Below are 19,323 nucleotides of genomic sequence, written 5' to 3'. Positions count from 1 at the left end.
TGAGCAGTCTTCTCTGGTGAACAGCCCACAACAAGCAGACAAACTAGGTCTTTCTCCAGGCAGTCAGATGGGGGGTCTTCTCCCGTCCCTGAGGCCGTTTAAATCACTGTCAGGACCCAAGCTCAGACATGAGAGGGGGAAGCTCCACTGTGCGATTTCTGCTTCCTTCTCAGTAGCACAAACCATTTTAGCCAGGGTGGCCTGCTTCCTTGCAGACTGGTTCAGGGAGTCTCCAGAGAGACAGAACAAATTCTTTTCTATCTTGGCTTCGCAGTCTGGAGCCTTGCTGTGACAGTGGGGAGCTGCCAGCAATCTTGGATTTTTAGAACTAGAGTCATACTGTATGGGCAACAGACCAAGAACCAGTGGTGGGGCCTCAGGCAACTTTACAGAGTCACTCTGTCCATTCTAAACTGTGACTTTAAGAATTATTTAGGTGCCAGAGAGTTGTTCCCCTAAGAACACTGCTCTTTCAGGGAGCCCAAGTTCAGTCCCACATGGAACTCATAACTGCTCAGTTCCAGAGGAACAGATGCTCTCTTCTGGCCTCACACACACACGGTACACAGACATGAATGCAGGCGAAACACCCACACACGTAAGATAAAACAAAATTTAAATCTAAGGAACAGAATTATTTAAGGCCTGGAAAGATGGCTCGGTGCTTAAGAGCACACAACCGTTCTTGACCCAAGTTCCATTCCCAACATCGATGTTGGGTGGTTCACATGGGGATCAGATTCCTCTGGCCTCTGTGGACATCCAAGTTCACACATACACACACACCAACTAAAAATAAAAATGAATATTTTTTCTTTAAAAGAATGACTTTAAGCTAGGTATGATGATGCATGGTTATAATCTCATCACACATGAGGTGTTGGCAGGAAAATTGCTGTCAGGTCAAGTGTTGTGGAATATCAGTTGAAGATAGGCTATAGTCATTTATGCTGTGGAACATTTATTTAATGATGTGAAGATGTGTTGCATTCCTTTATGTTGCATTTATTTAATTCTGTGAGGCTGTGTTACTTTTCCTGTCTAAAACACCTGGTTGGTCTAATAAGGAGTTTGAATGGCCAATAGCTAGGCAGGAGAGGGATAGGCAGGGTTGATAGGCAGAGAGAATAAACAGGAGAAGACAGAGACAGAGAGAGAGAGAGAGAGAGAGAGAGAGAGAGAGAGAAAGAAACAGCAAGAAAAGGAGGAGAGGAGATGCCAGTGACCAGCCACCCAGCCTCCCAGCCACCCAGCCAGTCATGGAATAAGAAGGAAAAAAAAAGATATATAGAAAGAAAGAAAGGTAAAAGCCCAGAGGCAAAATGTAGACAGGATGATTTAAGTTTTTTAAAAAAAAGCTGACTAGAAACAAGCCAAGCTAAGGCCAGACATTCATAAGAAAGACTAAATCTCTGTGTATTTATGTGGGAGCTGGTGGGGGCCCCCAAAGAGTAAAGAGCAACGGAAAAAAAAATGCAACAATACTCGAGGCCAGCCTGGACCCAGAAGTGAGGTATTAGACCAGCCTGGGCTGCAGAAGGAAACTGTCTTTGCACACCCCTGCTGGAAAGAGTATTATTTGAAATGAGAAAACAAATTTTGAGCATTTAAGTCGCTCTAGTGTCTGCTTTATGGTCTACTTTCGCCCCTGTGCTTTGTTACTGTGGGTGGTGACAGCTTTTGTTTGTCACAACAGACGATTCTTCACTGAGCACTACAGACAGCTGAGGGTTTTATCTCTCTCTCTTTTTTTCTACAGACAAGGCCACTGAGATCCCAAGAGACAGAATGACCTACACAATATTAAATTTGTGAAGAACAGGTCTTGGCTCCTGGCCCAATTTTTTCCTTGAAAAACTCATTCTTGGGCTATAAATGGGGAGAGAGAGAGAGAGAGAGAGAGAGAGAGAGAGAGAGAGAGAGAGAGAAAGATTAAGTATAACAATGAATTATAAATTATAATTTATAACTATTTAGTGGGAACAATGCACAAAAAGGTGTGTGTTTATATACATAATATAAAGTCAGTGTGAACAAAAAGTATCAGATTCATAATTTGCCAGGATACTGTGAAATAAACAAACAGTCAAAGCCAAAGCAAACAGCTTCTGCTCACAATGCCCAAGATACACTGTGCTGGGCAGGACTCAGGGAAAGCATTTGTTTCTCTGGGCAAAGATACTTTAAGACACAAGGTAACTTCTTCTCCCCTGCAACCCTGCTGCCCCCTTTGTTTGTTTGTTATTTGAGACAGTTTCTCTGTGTAACAGCTGGGGCAGTCCTTGCTTTGTAGACCAGGCTTGCCTTGAACTCACAGAGATCCACCTGCCTCTGCCTCCCGAGTGCTGGGATTAAAGGTGTGCACCACTAGAGCGGGCAACATTTTTTTAATTTTTTATTACTTTATAAATAATATCAATCAAAATTTTCACTTCATTCCCTCCTCTCACTTCCCACCCGCTCTCCTCACCCCCTCCCCCAACCCTCCTCCAGTCCTAAGAGTGAGCAAGGTACCTTGCCCTGTGGAAAGTCCAAGACATCCAGGCTTAGGAAGACATGCATCCAAAGAGAATAGGATCTCAAAAAGCCAGTACATGCAGTAGAGACAAATCCCAGTGACATTATCATTGGCCCCTCAGTCTGCCCCAACTGTCAGCCACATTCAGAGGGACCAGTTTGATTCCATGCTCGTTCAATCCCAGTCCAGCTGGAGTTGGTGAGCTCCCATTAGATCAGGCACACTGTCTTAGTGGGTGGACCAACCCCTCGCAGTCCTGACTTCCTTGCTCATATTCTCCCTCCTTCTGCTCTTCAACTGAACCTTGGGAGCTCAGTCCAGTACTCCGATGTGAGTCTCTGTCTCTATCTCCATCCATCGCTGGACGAAGGTTCTATGATGATATTCAAGATAGTCATCAGTCTGGCTACTGGACAAGGCCAGTTCAGGCACCCTCTCCTCCACTGCCCAGGGTCCTAGCTGGGGTCATCCCCGTGGACTCCCAGGAACCCCTCCAGAGCCAAACTTCTTGCCAACCCCAAAATGGCTCCTTCAATTAAGATATCTCCTTCCCTGGTCCCATAGCTATTCTTCCTCCATTTCAACCATCCCACTCCCCCAAGCTCTCCCCACCCCTCCTCTTCTCCCCTCTCTTCCCCTTTACTTACTTTTACGTGTATTCGAAAGTGTCTTGTGTAATTATGCATGTGCACCGCCACCTGCATGTCTGGTGCCTCTGGAGGTCATAACTGGAGTTATAGGTATGTGTGAGCCACCATGAAGGTATTGCAAACCAAACCAGGTTCCCTATGAGAACAAAGAGTACTCAACCTCTGAGCCAACTCTCCAGCCCCAACAGTAATTGTTCTGTTAAATTCTTAGCTGGGAGCCAGGTGTGGCAGTGCAGACCTGTGATCCAGCCTGAGAGGAGGGAGCAGAAGGGTCAAGGCCATCTTTGGCTATATAGCATGTCTGAAGTCATCCTGGCCAAAATGAGACTGTCTCCTCAAAATATATATATAATACATAATACATACATTCATACATACATACATAATTCTTAACTTAAATTTTTCTTCATACTTACTATTACCTTAACACAAATAACTTAGAGATGGTGAGATGGTTTAGTGGACAAAGGTGATGCCAATCAGGGTAGAAGGAGAGAAGTAACTCTGGAAGCTGTTCTTGGACCTCCACACACCTAAGAATATTTGTAATTAACTTGACCCCAGTTTCTCACAGATGTGTTATTCTTGTATGTTTATGTGCCTACTTCTCTGCATGTGTGCAGTACGCATGAAGGTGACTGTGGGAGCCAGATCAGGGTGTCAGAGCCTCTGGAATGGAAGTTACAGAAAGTTGAGAACAGCCTGATATGGATTCTGGGAACTGAACCCAAGTCCTCTGCAAGAGTAACAAGTTCTGTTCCTTTTCTTCATTTTTTTTTTTTTGTGCTGGGAACTGAATGTATGCTAAGCGAGAGTCAACTACTACATCACATCCTTAGTTCACGACCTGATATTTTGAGTCTTGATTTTCCTAACTATAAAACTGACTTAAGATGGACATGGTGGCTCCTACCTGTAATCCCAGAATTCAGAAGGGTGAATCAACGGGATTGCCTGAACTTTACGCCCAACCTACACTACATAGTGAGTTCCAGGACAGCCTGGGCTATGTAAAACTCTCAAAAAAATTAAGTAAGTACATTATTTTTAACACATCTAATAAATTTGTATTTTTGTTTATACGTCTATGAGAGTTTGTGTGTATGGCACTTATGTGGAGAGATCTGACGAGGGTGCCAGATCTCGTGGAACTGAGTAACAACTGTGAGCTGGGGACACAGTGCTCAGGAAAGCAGCAAGCGTTTCCAACTGCTGAGCCGCTGAGCTGCCCACATATTGTTATCTTAAGACTTTGTTTCTTAGTTTTACTTACTTACGTCATGTGAATGAGCATGAGCTCTACACCATTTGAGCAGAAGACAGAGAACAGCTCAGGGCAGTTAGTCCTCTTTCACCTTGACGTGGGTCCTGGACTGAACTCAGGTCATCGGGATTGGCAGCAAGTACCTTTAAAACTTGGCCCTTCAATACCTTTTTAAAAACTGATATTTGATCCTTCCAGCTTCCAAATACTCAAAAGGAATATTCTGGAGACACCATCCACTACAGGGTCCTTAGAAGGTAGACAATAATTTTAATGTATACTGTTCTCTCACCTGCCTGCAAAGACACACAAAACCTACCTAAAACAAAGGCACTGGGATCAATGCCCAATATTAATAACCACTAATTTGAAAAGTCTCCTAATTGCCTTCTGGTGATTTCATTTCACTTTGTATTTAGTCCGAACACAGCCAACTTGGCAAATAGCCAGGCTAAATGGTACACATCTGTAATCCCAGCACGCAGAAGGCTGAGACAGAAGGACTGAGGTAAGATCCAGGCCAGCCTGGAATACACATGAGGTCTGAGTCTGTCCTTTCTTAAACAAACAAGCAAGCAAGCAAACAAGCAAACAAAAAAGTATATGAAAGACTATACAAAGCCAGGAGGTGGTGGCACACGACATTAATCACAGCACATGGGAGGCAGAGGCTTGTGGGTCTCTGTGTGTTCAAGTCCAGCCTGTCCTACGCATCAAGCAACCAGAAAGGAACATCATTTTCTTTCCCTAACCCCTAAAGTACTCCTCTTGTGCCTAACTTGTCACTTTGGGGCAAACGGTACTATGGCTGGCATGAACTTCTTCTCCTCAGGGGCAGGCGATGCTGGTTTTACATATGCTGGGGAAGAGCTGTGGTCCGGGCCTACGTTTTTCTCTGAGGCACCGGAGATGCTGAGCATCAGCCTGGAATTGATGGGTCCAGATGGGTCCTTGCCAGTGGGCATCCCCCTCACCCATGGATCTCATATGGATCTTGGTCCTGCACCTGCTGGTGCTATTGATCCCAAAGAAAATACAGGTGCCCCGATGTGGGAGGGGTGGTGGAAATGACCCAGTGCATTGGGCTGCAGCAGGACCAGCGGTGGAAAGGATCAGAGGCCTTGAGCTACTGTGGAGAGGTGGTGGAAAACACCCAATGCCTGGGGCTGCAGCTCTGAGGCCCTCCCCAGCCCTGCCCATCCACAGCTCACATGCCCACAGCCACAGCAGGGCAAGCAAGGCCTCTCTTCCCGACTGCCCAAACTTCCCTGAACCATGAGCTTGTGTAAGACCTTATGGTTCCAAATTTTCCTGACTTCTTTATTATCTACCTCGTCCTGATTCTCCTCCTCAGGAACCTGTCATTGTTGCTCTAGGTCAGTTTCCTTTCTCTGTGCACACACCCCTCTTTTACTCTCACTTTTTTTTGATACAGGCTTTCTCTGTATAACAGCCCCAGATATCCTGGAACTAGCTCTTGTAGACCAGGCTGACCTTGAACTCACAGAGATCTGCTTGCCTCTGCCTGCTGACTGTTGGGATTAAAGGCGTGTACCACCACTGCCTGACCTTGACTCTCATTTTATGTCAGTTTTTCTTTCAACTCCAAGTCTCTGAGACTCTTCTTCATAAAGTCACTTTTGATTGGATGTTCTTTCTGTCTCCTTTGATTTCCTTTTCCTGTTTCCGGGACACCATGATATGGGCTGTTCAGCTCTGTCGTGTCCTGCAACCATGGGGAACTGAGGTCCCTGAAACTGAGCCAGGAGCCAAAATCAGCCTCCCTGACACTTGGGTCCCAATGGCACGAGTCTAATATACAAGCCACGGAAAAGTTTCTCTTAGGGACTGGGGAAGTGTGCTTCAGGAGCCCAGCTGGGAGACATGTGCTTAGTTCACAGCCTTCTGCCATTATTGGCTTCACAATGCACCTCAGCCTGAGGGTCAGAATCGCAGTCTTTAGGAGCTGTGGTTATATTATCAAGACAGTGAGTAGTGACAAGCCGGGAGCTGGAGCATCCCATCTGCCAGGACTCTCTGACAGCTGGCGGAGACGGGACAGGTTTTATTTCCCTGCCTGCCAACTTCTGACTCAGAATTCGACTTCTTCTATTTCCTTATTCCAAAAATTGCAATCTGGCAGATCTCTATACCCCTAACTCTGATTCAGCATCTACTTTCCAGCAGTTTTCTCTGCATCCCTCTGTTCTTATCTCAGTAGATAGTATGCACTCAATTGCTCAATGGAAACCCTGCCAGCCAGCGCTGCTCCTCTGTCATCCCACAAATCTAATCTATCAGCAGCTTCTGAAACTTCTACCTCCAGAGTCAATCCCTCTGTCTCCAGCTCCCTCTGTCTCTCTGTCTTTCTGTCTCTGTCTCTCTATGTATTTTTCTCTGTCTCTCTGAGCATTTGTCTCTGTCTCTCTATGTATTTGTCTCTGTCTCTCTGTGCATTTGTCTCTGTCCCTCTGAGCATTTGTCTCTGTCTCCTGTCCCCTGCACGGTTCCACTAAATCCCTTCTCCAGTCTTTTAAGAGACAGTACTGGGAGCCGACCGCGGGCCGGGAGCGCGGCGGCGGCAGCATGGGTCCTCGTCCGCGGCTTCCCTGAGCCTCGCTGGCCTAGGCTGCCCGCGGCGCCCGCAGCGGTGGCGGCATGAAGGGGGCCCTGGGGAGCCCGGTGGCCGCTGCGGGCGCCACGATGCAGGAGACGTTCGGCTGCGTCGTGGCCAACGGCTTCTGCTGGACGACGAGTCGGACCCGTTCGACATCCTACGCGAGGCCAAGCACCGGCGCCAGCAGCAGCTGCAGCGCAAGCGGCGCGACGAGGCGGCGGAGGCGGCCAGCGGGGTCGGGCACCGCGGCGGCCGGAGCCCGGCTGTGGCCTCAGGACACAGACCCGGCGCGGCCGGCCGCAGGGAGTCGCAGAAGGAGCGCAAGAGCCTCGTGGCATCGAGCGCACAGCAGCCGGACAACCCTGGGGGACCACAGCCGCCAGGCCAGAAGCGGACTCCCAGAAGAGGGGAGCAGCAAGGATGGAATGACAACCGGGGGACAGACGCGCTTGATAGAGCAGAGCGAAGGTCCTACAGGGAATATCGACTCTATGACACTGAGAGAAAGGCAGACTTGGCATCGGAGAAGTTTACAGATGAAAAACCAGTTGACAGGTTTGATCGAGACAGGCCACTGAGAGGACGTGGAGGCCCCAGAGGAGGCCTGAGGAGCAGAGGCCGAGGTGGACCCGGGAACAGAGCTTTTGACTCCTTTGACCAAAGAGGGAAATGAGACTTTGAGAGATACAGCAGCAATGATAAAGCAGCAAACAGAATGGAGGACAGCATGGGTGTCTGCGGTGTGCGCTCCTGGGGATCAGGTAAAGACACTAGTGACACTGAGCCACCTGCACCCATGGAAGAGATCTTAATGATGGAGGAGTCCCAAGGCACCCTGGATGAGGAGTCTCCAGCCAAAGTTCCTGAGTTGGAGATAGAAGAGGAAAATCAAGTCCAAGAGATGACCTTAGATGAGTGGAAAAACCTTCAAGAGCAAACCAGACCGAAGCCTGAGTTCAATATCCGGAAGCCAGAGTCCACAGTTCCTTCCAAGGCAGTGGTGATTCACAAGTCCAGATACAGAGACGAGATGGTGAAGGACAACTATGAGGATGAGTCCCATGTCTTTCGGAAAGCTGCCAATGATATCACATCCCAGCTGGAGATTAACTTTGGTAACCTCCCTCGCCCTGGACGGGGAGCCAGAGGCAGTGCCCGAGGAGGCCGAGGAAGGATCAGAAGAACAGAGAACTATGGCCCCAGAGCAGAAGTGGTGACCCAAGATGTCGCTCCCAACCCGGATGACCCTGAGGACTTCCCGGCCCTGGCCTAACAGCCATTCCCGTCAGCAGAGCAGCACTATGAAGAGACTTTCTTTGCCGCGAGAAGAGTCAGACTCTAAGAACAATAGATGTTGCTTTTCCCGTGTCGTGTGAACTGGCTGCGCTTTCTTGCTCTGTGGGATGTGAAGTGCAGGTCCTATGAGGTCAGGCACTTCCCACAGATGAACGATGGAGACCTTAGTAAGGACTGATGTTTCAAATGTGTACATAGATTCTAATTGTTCTACCACAGAAGTCCAGTGTAAAGTAAATCAGACAGCAGAGCTGCTGGGCATGGTGGTGCACGCCTCTAAACTCAGCACTTGGAAGACAGATCTCTTGAGTTCGAGGCCGGCCTGGTCTACAGAGTGAATTGTGAAAATCCAAGAAAATAAAAATAAAGAAACACCTATTGAGATGACTTAGGGAGTTGTCTAGACAAGCCCTCTAGCATTTCAGGACACAAAACTGGAGCTGCTCATTTAAAGCAGCCATAGCCTAGTTTTCATACCATTGCCCATAATGGTTCAGTTCTGCTGAGAAATTTCCTGAGTTGTTTTTATTCAGATACCAACTTTAAACTGTCATCACGCACCAGTGACAACTACTCGGTGAGGCAGAGGAAGTACTAGCTTTCAGTGGTGATTTAAACTACCTCGTGGTATATGTCTGTGCACACTTAGTGTTCAGATGGTTGTTAGGTATATGATTTAAAACTGTGTTATTTAACTCACTAATCAAATGAAAAGGCTTCCTGGTAAATGTATAGTTTTTCTTTTTAAAACTATACATTTTTAATAGTCACCAGGCACTGGTGGTGCACACCTTTAATCACAGCATTCAAAGCAGAGGCAGGCAGATCTCTGTGAGTTCAAGGCCAGCCCGGTCTACAGAGCAAGTTCCAGGACAGTCAGAGCTACATAGTGAGACTCTGTCTCAAAAACAGACAAAATAAAACAAAAAATAGCATCAGAATTCAGCACTGTTACTACAGACTTAACTCAATCCCACTTACCAACTGTGAACACCGTGGACAGGCTCCTCCTCTGGGCCATCCCCTAGTTCCTGTGTTGCTCTTCCCACCTCTGGTGGAGTTTAGGAATCACCTCACGGGTCAGTCACTCACCTGGAATCCCACTCCAAACAGCTTGAGACCTGAGGCCAAGCCACCCAGCCACTGGCAAAATTGGAAGATTCTTCATGTGGGGGAGAGACAAGCCAAGGTATCACAGCTGTAGAGATGAGGAGGGAGCCTTGTCTCCAAGACCTGTGCTCTTCCCACTTGGTCACACAGTCTGAGATGGTGCTGAAATGGAGCCCAGGTGTGAGTGAGGGTTGGCGTTCCCCCTGAACTCTCTTGGGGTTTGGTTGAATCAAAGTTGAACCTCTAGACATGTTACCAAGGATGTTCGCTTCAGGTGTCCTCCTGCTCCTGACCCCATGTTTATTAAATGAATGAGTACAAAGATAAAATAAAAAAGAGACAGTACTCACCCCTTGAAAATAGGAACTTCTCATCTAGATCACGGTGTCTGTCAAAGCCCTGCATGTAACTTTTGTTGTGTCCAACTTCTTTCTACCCTCTCTGAGTCACTACACTTTAGTCGTGTTGGTTTACCTGTTCTTAGAAAACTTTCTACCTTTGCCCAGCTGGACCCATTTCAGAAGAGTGACCAGATAGTTCAAATGTGCTTACCTCAGAAAGCTCCTGCCAGCCACCCAACCCAATTTCCCTGCCTCCTTGACCACATATTCACTCATGACTACCTCGCTGTCCTGGACCTGGCTGTGTAGGCCAGTCTGGCATCAGATTTACAGAAATCCACATGCCTCTAACTCCTGGGTGCTGGGATTCAAGGTATTTGCTACCATGCCCGATTCTTAATTTATTTTCTCTCTCTCAGTAGCACACAAGGTTCATGAGGGTATAGACCATATTTGCTTTATCACACAGATCCAAATCAATAGATATTTGTTGAATATATGGATGAATCAAAAAATTTATCAGGTGCTGTTTTTTCTTTTCATAGTGTTTTGAAAAAATGAATTTCAGATCTGCTTTTTCCTCTTTTAGAAAGAAAATGGAACTTTTAACTCTCCCACTTTTGCTCTTATATAGGTATGTATGAGATAAATAGTCATAGCAATAAATAATGTCTAGCTCTATTTACAGTGGACATAATTTCAAGAGGCCCTCACTTTAAAAATCATTCTACCCACTGGAAAAGGGTTCTTAACATCCTAAGAACAGTGGTCCTACTCCCTATTAGCAATCTTACCAAACCTGCTCTCCCCAAAAGGCAAAAACTGACAATAACAATATGTGCTGGAAAGCCTTGTCATCTGTCCCTAGGCCGGACTGATGGACTCCCTGGCAGCGGCAGCTGGAGAGCAGCGTCTCAGCTGCAGTGATCAGACTCATGTGAAGATAAGCAGTGTTGCCTCTGAGGTTTGACAGCTTTGGTTGGAAGCAGTGCAGCAGAAACTGCACTTAAAGCTGGTGTTTAAAATCTCAGGATGGCTACAACAATCCTGTACCATAAAAGAACTCCAAGAGGAATCGCCACTCCAGATTTCAAGGTCTGCTACAGAGCTATAGCAATAAAAACCACATGGTATTGGCATAAAATAAGAGACGTGGATCAATGGAATTAAATTAAAGCCTCAGATGTAAATCCACACACCCCTGGACACTTGATTTTTACAAAGAAGGCTGAAGTATACATTGGAAAAAAAGGAAAGCATCTTCAACAAATGGCACTGCTCCAACTGGATGTCCACATGTAGAAAAATTCAAGTCGATCGGTATCTATCACCCTGCACAAAACTCAAGTCCAGGTGGATCAAAGACCTCACCATGAATCCAGATACACTGGGGCTGATGGGAGAGAGGGAGGGAGAGAATCTCAAGTGCCTTGGCACAGGAGAAAACTCCCTAAACAGGACACCAACAGCACAGGCAGTAAAGCTGGCAATCAATGGAACCACATTAAACTGAAAAGTTCCTGTAAGGCAAAGGACGCCATCACTAGGACAAAAGAGCAGCCTACAGAATGGGAAAAGATCTTCACCAACTCCACACCCGACAAAGGGCTGATTTCCAAAATTATATATATATATAAAGAACATGAGAAACCAGATGTCAACAAACCAAATAATCGGATTAAAAATGGGGTTCAGATCTAAACAGAGAATCCTCAGTAGAAGACTATTAAATAGCTGAGAAGCACTTAAGGGGATGATCAATATCCTTAGCCATCAGAGAAATGCAAATCAAAATGACTCTGAGATTCCATCTTACATCTGTCAAATAGACTCAGGTCAAAAACACAAGTGAGAGCTCATACTGGAGAGGATGTGGAGCAAGGGGACCAAACACTCCTCCATTGCTGGTGGGAATGTATGCATGCACAGTCACTTTGGTAGTCAGTATGGCAGTTTCCCGAAAAAATGGAAATCAATATACACAAGACCCAGCTCTATCACTCTTAGGCATATACCCAAAGGATGCTCAATCATACCACAAGGACACTTGCTCAACTTTGTTCACAGAAGCTTCATTCATAATAACCAGAACCTGGAAACAACCTAGATGTCCCTCAACTGAGGAATGGATAAAGAAAATGTGGTATATTTACACAATGGAATATTATTCAGTAGTTAAAAAGGGGACACCATTTAAAGGCAAATGGACAGAACTAAAGAAAATCCTGGAGGACATAACCCAGATAGAGAAAGATGAACATGGTATGTACTTACTCATGAGTGGATAGTAGCTGTGAAATAAAGGAGAACTATGCTACAATCCGCAGGCCCAGAGACACCCCCAGTTCTCCCTGGGTAAGGGAAATAGAAGAGATTTCATGAGCGGACTGAGGGTGGGATGGGAACATGAGCAATCATGTTGGGGTGGGGGAATAAAGGGAAGTACTGAAAAAGACTCCTGGAAAGGGAGGCATTTTGGGGTTAGGCAAAAACCTGGCCCAAGGGAACCTCCCAGGAATCAACAAGGAAGACCCCATCTTAGACTCCTAGCAATAGCAGACACATAGCCTGAACTGGCCATCTCCTCTGATCAGATTGGTGCCTAGCACAATTGTCATCAGAGCAGCATCATCAGTAATTGATGGAAACAGATAGAGGCCTACAGCCAAACATTAGGCAGAATTCTGAGAATCCTGAAGAAGAGGAGGAGAACGGACTATAGGAACCAGAGGGGACAAGGGGGCTCACAGAGACTGGACAGACAACCAGGGAGCCTGCAAGACACTGACCTTAGAAACCTGCATAAACACATTGCAGTTGTGTAGCTTTGTCATCTTGTGGGACTCCTCAGCAGGAGCAGGGGCTGTATCCACTCTTTCCCTGGCTTTTGAGACCCTACTCCTCAGCTGGGTCACCTTGTCCAGCCTTAATACATGGAGAGGTGCTAAGTCTTACTGCAACTAGATCTGCCATGTTTTGTTGATACTCATGGAAGACCTGCCCTTTCCTAAACAGGAAGGGAGGAGGAGTGGATTGGGGGAAGATTCTCAGTTTTAGAAGGGATCCAACCCATCATGGTGAAGGAGGCATGGCAGCCGGAGCTTAAGGTGGCTGACAGGAGCAGGTGGTGGATGGTCACATGGCATCCACCGCCAGGGAGAGTGGCGAGGCTGTAAAACCTCAAGGCCCATCCCCAGTGACCCACCTTCTCCAATCAGGCTCTGCCCTCTAACATTTCCTCAATCGACTGAACCAGCGCCACCAGCTGGGGATCAAGTGTCCAAACATATGAGCATGTCTGCGGCAGAGCATTTCACATTCAAACCACATACGTATTCTACAGATTACACGGACTACAGCAGTTTAGAATAAATTCCAGTCATGCAATAACAAATGCTATTCTTGTATGTTTGGATGGAATGTTCTATAGATGTCTGTTAAATCCATTTGATTCATAACATTTGTAGGTTCTTTTATTTCTCTGTTAATTTTCTGTCTGATGGACCTGCCCAGTGGTGACAGTGGGTGTTGAAGTCTCCCACTATTAGTGTGTGTGGTTTAATGTGTGATTTAAGCTTTAACAATTTTTTTTTAACATATGGGGATGCCCTTCTGTTTGGGGCATAGATGTTCAGTACTGAGATTTCTTCTTGATGGATTTTTCCTGTGACTAATATAAAATGTTACTTTGTCTCTTTTGATTTTAGTTTGAAGTCTATTTTTGTTAGATATTAGGATAGCTACACCAGCTTATTTTTTAGGTCCATTTGATTGTAGTTATTAAAATATATTTCATCCAAAAAGGATATGTTATTTAATAGATTTTGTGTGTTGCAGTCATAATTTTTGTTTTATGCCAAGAAGATACCGAAGGGAGAAATTACAATGATCAGCTACACATGCCTTGATCATAACCCCTGAATCTGCATCCATAAAGTTAAAAACTATAGTTAGGAATAAATGGTATATGTAGTGAGCTGTCTCCTCAGAGAACACCTATCACTCTCACTATGATAAAATCCGGGGACTGAAGAGTGGTACAATTGGTGGACTATTTCCTAGTGTACACAAAGCCCTGGGATTGCTCTCCAGGTTGCACAAACCATGCACGCTCTGGCCCCCAAGTTCTGGAATTACAGGTGTACACTGCCTGCCCAGCTGGTCCCATAACTTGTTTTTCTAAACCAAGCAAGCAGAAGTCTCAACTCCAAAGAAACCTCACCCTGAAAAAGCTCAGGGCTACAGTGAGATCCCAAGCATCCAGTGCACTCACTGAGCAGCTAATAAAGATCTTTCGCTGGCTTAACTCCATGTCCAAGCTGTGCTTTCTGGTAGACATCCCACAACAGTTTCTGGGGCTCCTACTGAGATCTTCAGAGGTCTAATAAAGACTTTCCATTGGCTAAACCCATGTCTAAGCTGTTTTTCTGATGAGCATGCCACAGCAGCACAATCTCACAGCACACTTCCTATTACTCTGGTTCTAACATTCTTCCCACCCCATCTTCCACAGGGATCTAAGAGCTTTAGGTACAAGAGTTCTGTTGTGGATGAATCAGTTGCAAGTGGGAACCCATGATCTCTCATTATCTGTATTTTGATAAGCTATAGTTTTCTGTAGTGGTCTTCATCTGCTGCAAAGAAAATCTTCCCTGATGAGGGATGAAAATTACATCTCACTGTGCATTTTAAGATAGATATTTATTTTAGAACCTGTTAGTAAATTCATTGAACCTAGACAATAATCTACAGCCACACATTTACTAAATCAGCATAAATCCTAACTGTTGGTAGTTGACTACACTTCTGCTCTCCAACAGCACGGACTTTGAGATGTGTGACAGGTACTTGCCATACTGAGGAAGCCTGGAGGCCAGCATGCATTTTGGTAACCTAATAGGTACCAGAGGTAGCCATTTGTTCTTTTCACCTGTTGGGATTTGTAGAAATGGGCCTGGCCCTTTGGGCCTGGCCAAGTCATCCTCAGCTCTAGGCTGAGCTCAAGCCAGGCTGGGCAACAAGACACTGTGTCATAAACAAACAGACAGACAGACAGACAAAAACAACAACAACAACCACCAGAAAGAATTGTTTCTGAGCTACCCTGTCGTGTATGTCCTCTTGCTGGGGATACAGTCAGTGGCCTCTGGCTGAGGAGCGTTGACAATACGTGCCACATATGAAGCCATGGGCGGCTCACCCTGGAATTTAAACACCAGCTTCTGCTGTGCCAAAACTGCATCCAAATCTCTCCTACCCAGCCCACCTCAGGGCACCAGGGACAAGTTTAGAGGTGACAAAGTTAGGATAACTGGCATCTCACAATGAGGGAAACTTGGCAAATCAGGAGTCCTGGAGTGAAGCATTTGGGGGAGTGGTAGAATTCGGTGTCACTGAGGGAAGCATCTTTCTGAAGGAGTCAAAATAAAAGAGGGCTACTTAGTGCTGCGGGGCAACGCTCTTGTACACAGTTGTACACTGTAAAGCTTGTCACTCATATTGTCACAATAAAACACTGATTGTCCAGTAGTCAGGCAGGAAAAATAGTTGGGACAACCAGACAAGTAGAATTCTGGGAAGAGGAAAGGCAGAGAATCAGTTGTCAGCCAGATGCAGAGGAAACATGAGAATGCCTTACTGAGAAAAAGTACCGAGCCACAGGTAAATTTTAGTTGTAAAAGCTAGCTAATAAGAAGCCCGAGCTAACAGGCCAAACAGTTTATAATTAACATAAGCCTCTGTGTGTTTATTTGGAACTGAATGGCTGTGGGGTGGGGCTGGACAGAGACTTCTGTCTACAACGTACATACCCTAAAGGAGGCTGGGGTGAGCAGCAGACTGAGAGAATAAGTTCCTCAGATACTGCAAACATGAGGTGAACATAGGGCACCATGTCCAGAAATGATCTGGAACTCTGGAACTGAAACCCAGGCAGCGATGCAGGGCTTCCTGGGAAGCAGGCTGCTTCCTCTGTTTGTTTGTTTGGCTGGTTGGTTGTGGTTGGCTGGTTGACTGACTAACTTGTTTGTCTGACTGTCTGTTTTGAGACAGTATCTCATAAAGCCCAGGTTTGTCTCAGGCTCAGAATCTAAGCGAGAATGACCTTGAGTGACTGTGGGCACCACCACAATACACACATGTTTCCTTTGATTCAATCGCAAGTCAATATTCTGACAGCGTATGATTTTAGAAAAGAAGCTCTCTACAATGTAAAAAGGCCTTAGTCACTTCAAAAGGTTCCTTAGGAGACAGCATGGCGGCATCATCCCCTTAATCTTCATCCATGATGCAGCTTCTCTGTGTCTCCCTGCTCAATTTATGATGGGGCAGACTTCTCCTTCCTCACACCCTGTGCGTGCTTCTCACTGTAGTTCCGCCTTGTCTGTGCTTCTCACTGTAGTTCCGCCTTGTCTGTTCTTCTCACTGTAGTTCCGCCTTGTCTGTGCTCCTCCTCACTGTAGTTCCACCTTGTCTGTGCTCCTCACTGTAGTTCCACCTTGTCTGTGCTCCTCCTCACTGTAGTTCCGCCTTGTCTGTGCTCCTCACTGTAGTTCTGCCTTGTCTGTGCTCCTCCTCACTGTAGTTCCGCCTTGTCTGTGCTCCTCACTGTAGTTCTGCCTTGTCTGTGCTCCTCCTCACTGTAGTTCCGCCTTGTCTGTGCTCCTCACTGTAGTTCCACCTTGTCTGTGCTCCTCCTCACTGTAGTTCCGCCTTGTCTGTGCTCCTCACTGTAGTTCTGCCTTGTCTGTGCTCCTCCTCACTGTAGTTCCGCCTTGTCTGTGCTCCTCCTCACTGTAGTTCCACCTTGTCTGTGCTCCTCCTCACTGTAGTTCTGCCTTGTCTGTGCTCCTCCTCACTGTAGTTCTGCCTTGTCTGTGCTCCTCCTCACTGTAGTTCTGCCTTGTTTGTGCTCCTCCTCACTGTAGTTCTGCCTTGTCTGTGCTCCTCCTCACTGTAGTTCTGCCTTGTCTGTGCTCCTCCTCACTGTAGTTCAACCTTGTCTGTGCTCCTCACTGTAGTTCTGCCTTGTCTGTGCTCCTCCTCACTGTAGTTCTGCCTTGTTTGTGCTCCTCCTCACTGTAGTTCTGCCTTGTCTGTGCTCCTCCTCACTGTAGTTCCACCTTGTCTGTGCTCCTCACTGTAGTTCCACCTTGTCTGTGCTCCTCCTCACTGTAGTTCCGCCTTGTCTGTGCTCCTCACTGTAGTTCTGCCTTGTCTGTGCTCCTCCTCACTGTAGTTCCGCCTTGTCTGTGCTCCTCCTCACTGTAGTTCCACCTTGTCTGTGCTCCTCCTCACTGTAGTTCTGCCTTGTCTGTGCTCCTCCTCACTGTAGTTCTGCCTTGTCTGTGCTCCTCCTCACTGTAGTTCTGCCTTGTTTGTGCTCCTCCTCACTGTAGTTCTGCCTTGTCTGTGCTCCTCCTCACTGTAGTTCTGCCTTGTCTGTGCTCCTCCTCACTGTAGTTCCGCCTTGTCTGTGCTCCTCCTCACTGTAGTTCTGCCTTGTTTGTGCTCCTCCTCACTGTAGTTCTGCCTTGTCTGTGCTCCTCCTCACTGTAGTTCAACCTCGTCTGTGCTCCTCACTGTAGTTCTGCCTTGTCTGTGCTCCTCCTCACTGTAGTTCTGCCTTGTTTGTGCTCCTCCTCACTGTAGTTCTGCCTTGTCTGTGCTCCTCCTCACTGTAGTTCCACCTTGTCTGTGCTCCTCACTGTAGTTCCACCTTGTCTGTGCTCCTCCTCACTGTAGTTCCGCCTTGTCTGTGCTCCTCACTGTAGTTCTGCCTTGTCTGTGCTCCTCCTCACTGTAGTTCCGCCTTGTCTGTGCTCCTCACTGTAGTTCTGCCTTGTCTGTGCTCCTCCTCACTGTAGTTCCGCCTTGTCTGTGCTCCTCACTGTAGTTCCACCTTGTCTGTGCTCCTCCTCACTGTAGTTCCGCCTTGTCTGTGCTCCTCACTGTAGTTCTGCCTTGTCTGTGCTCCTCCTCACTGTAGTTCCGCCTTGTCTGTGCTCCTCCTCACTGTAGTTCCACCTTGTCTGTGCTCCTCCTCACTGTAGTTCTGCCTTGTCTGTGCTCCTCCTCACTGTAGTTCTGCCTTGTCTGTGCTCCTCCTCACTGTAGTTCCACCTTGTCTGTGCTCCTCCTCACTGTAGTTCTGCCTTGTCTGTGCTCCTCCTCACTGTAGTTCCGCCTTGTCTGTGCTCCTCCTCACTGTAGTTCTGCCTTGTTTGTGCTCCTCCTCACTGTAGTTCTGCCTTGTCTGTGCTCCTCCTCACTGTAGTTCAACCTCGTCTGTGCTCCTCACTGTAGTTCTGCCTTGTCTGTGCTCCTCCTCACTGTAGTTCTGCCTTGTCTGTGCTCCTCCTCACTGTAGTTCCACCTTGTCTGTGCTTCTCCTCACTGTAATTCCGCCTTGTTTGTGCTCCTCCTCACTGGAGTTCCACCTTGTCTGTGATCCTCCTCATTGTTGTTCCGCCTTGTCTGTGCTCCTCACTGTAGTTCCTCCTTGTCTGTGCTCCTCCTCACTGTAGTTCTGCTACACTTCGGTAGACTCACCTGTACATGAGCGGTACTAGTATCTACTACATGGGTTATCATGCGAACTGCATGAGAAATGTTAAGAGTCTAATATGATACATACATAAATTTTTTTAATTAGATATATGAAACTTCTGAAATTAAAATTTCAATCAGGAACACTTATCATTCCCTGAGGTTCTATAGCTCTTAGAATATGAGGCAGGCAGGGCAGAAACAGTCATAGCACTTCATAGTGAGAAGCAGGAGAATCAAGAGTTCTAAGTCAGTCTCAGATAGATATCCTGTGCTACATAAGACTGACTGTCTCAGAACAAAACAAAATCACCAAGCAGGATGTGAGTGGCACATGTTTTAAAACCCAGAACTTGGGAGGCAAAAGTAGGCAAATCTCTGAGTTTGAGAACATCGTGGTCCACACAGAAAATTCCAAACCAGCCAGGGTTATGCAGTGAGAAGCTGCCTCAAATCAAACCAAACCAAAACACAAAATAATTGATGTGGGATGTCCTCCTGCATATGTGTTGCTTTTATTGGCTGATGAATAAAGTTGTTTGGGCCAATGGCTTAGCAGAGTCAAGCTAGGTGGGAAATCAGAAGGGAGAGGATGAGAGAGAATAAATGGAGTCAGAGAGACACCATGTAGCTCTTAAAGGATAAGGATTTCAGAATCTTACCCGTAGGCCACAGCCACATGATACACAAGTTAATAGAAATGGGTTAATTGAAGATACAAGATGTAGGTAAAAATATGCCTGAGCCATTGGCCAAAGTAGTGTTGTAATAAACATAGTTTTGTGTGATTATTTGTGTCTGGGCTGCCAGGAGACGAACATGCAGGCTACAGGCAATGTCATCTGATTGCTGTATTGCAACGCTGTGTAAGGTGATGGTGCATTGTTGAGACAGAGACGAGACTGCGACCCAGAGCACAGACTTTTTCCCTGAGATGAGTCAGAAGACAGAGCATTGCAGATAAGCACACGTATGAGCCT

The 19,323-nt window shown here is 46.6% G+C and overlaps 1 pseudogene; it reads left to right on the top strand.

The window, feature by feature from the left end:
* The first annotated feature begins 7,090 nt into the window (after positions 1–7,090).
* Positions 7,091–8,410, top strand: LOC146896193 (intracellular hyaluronan-binding protein 4 pseudogene; annotated as a pseudogene).
* Positions 8,411–19,323: the final 10,913 nt, after the last annotated feature.

Source organism: Myodes glareolus, chromosome 24 (genome assembly GCF_982192425.1).
Source record: "Myodes glareolus chromosome 24, mMyoGla1.1, whole genome shotgun sequence".
Lineage (NCBI taxonomy): Eukaryota > Metazoa > Chordata > Mammalia > Rodentia > Cricetidae > Myodes > Myodes glareolus.
This window is presented reverse-complemented; position numbering and strand designations above follow the sequence as displayed.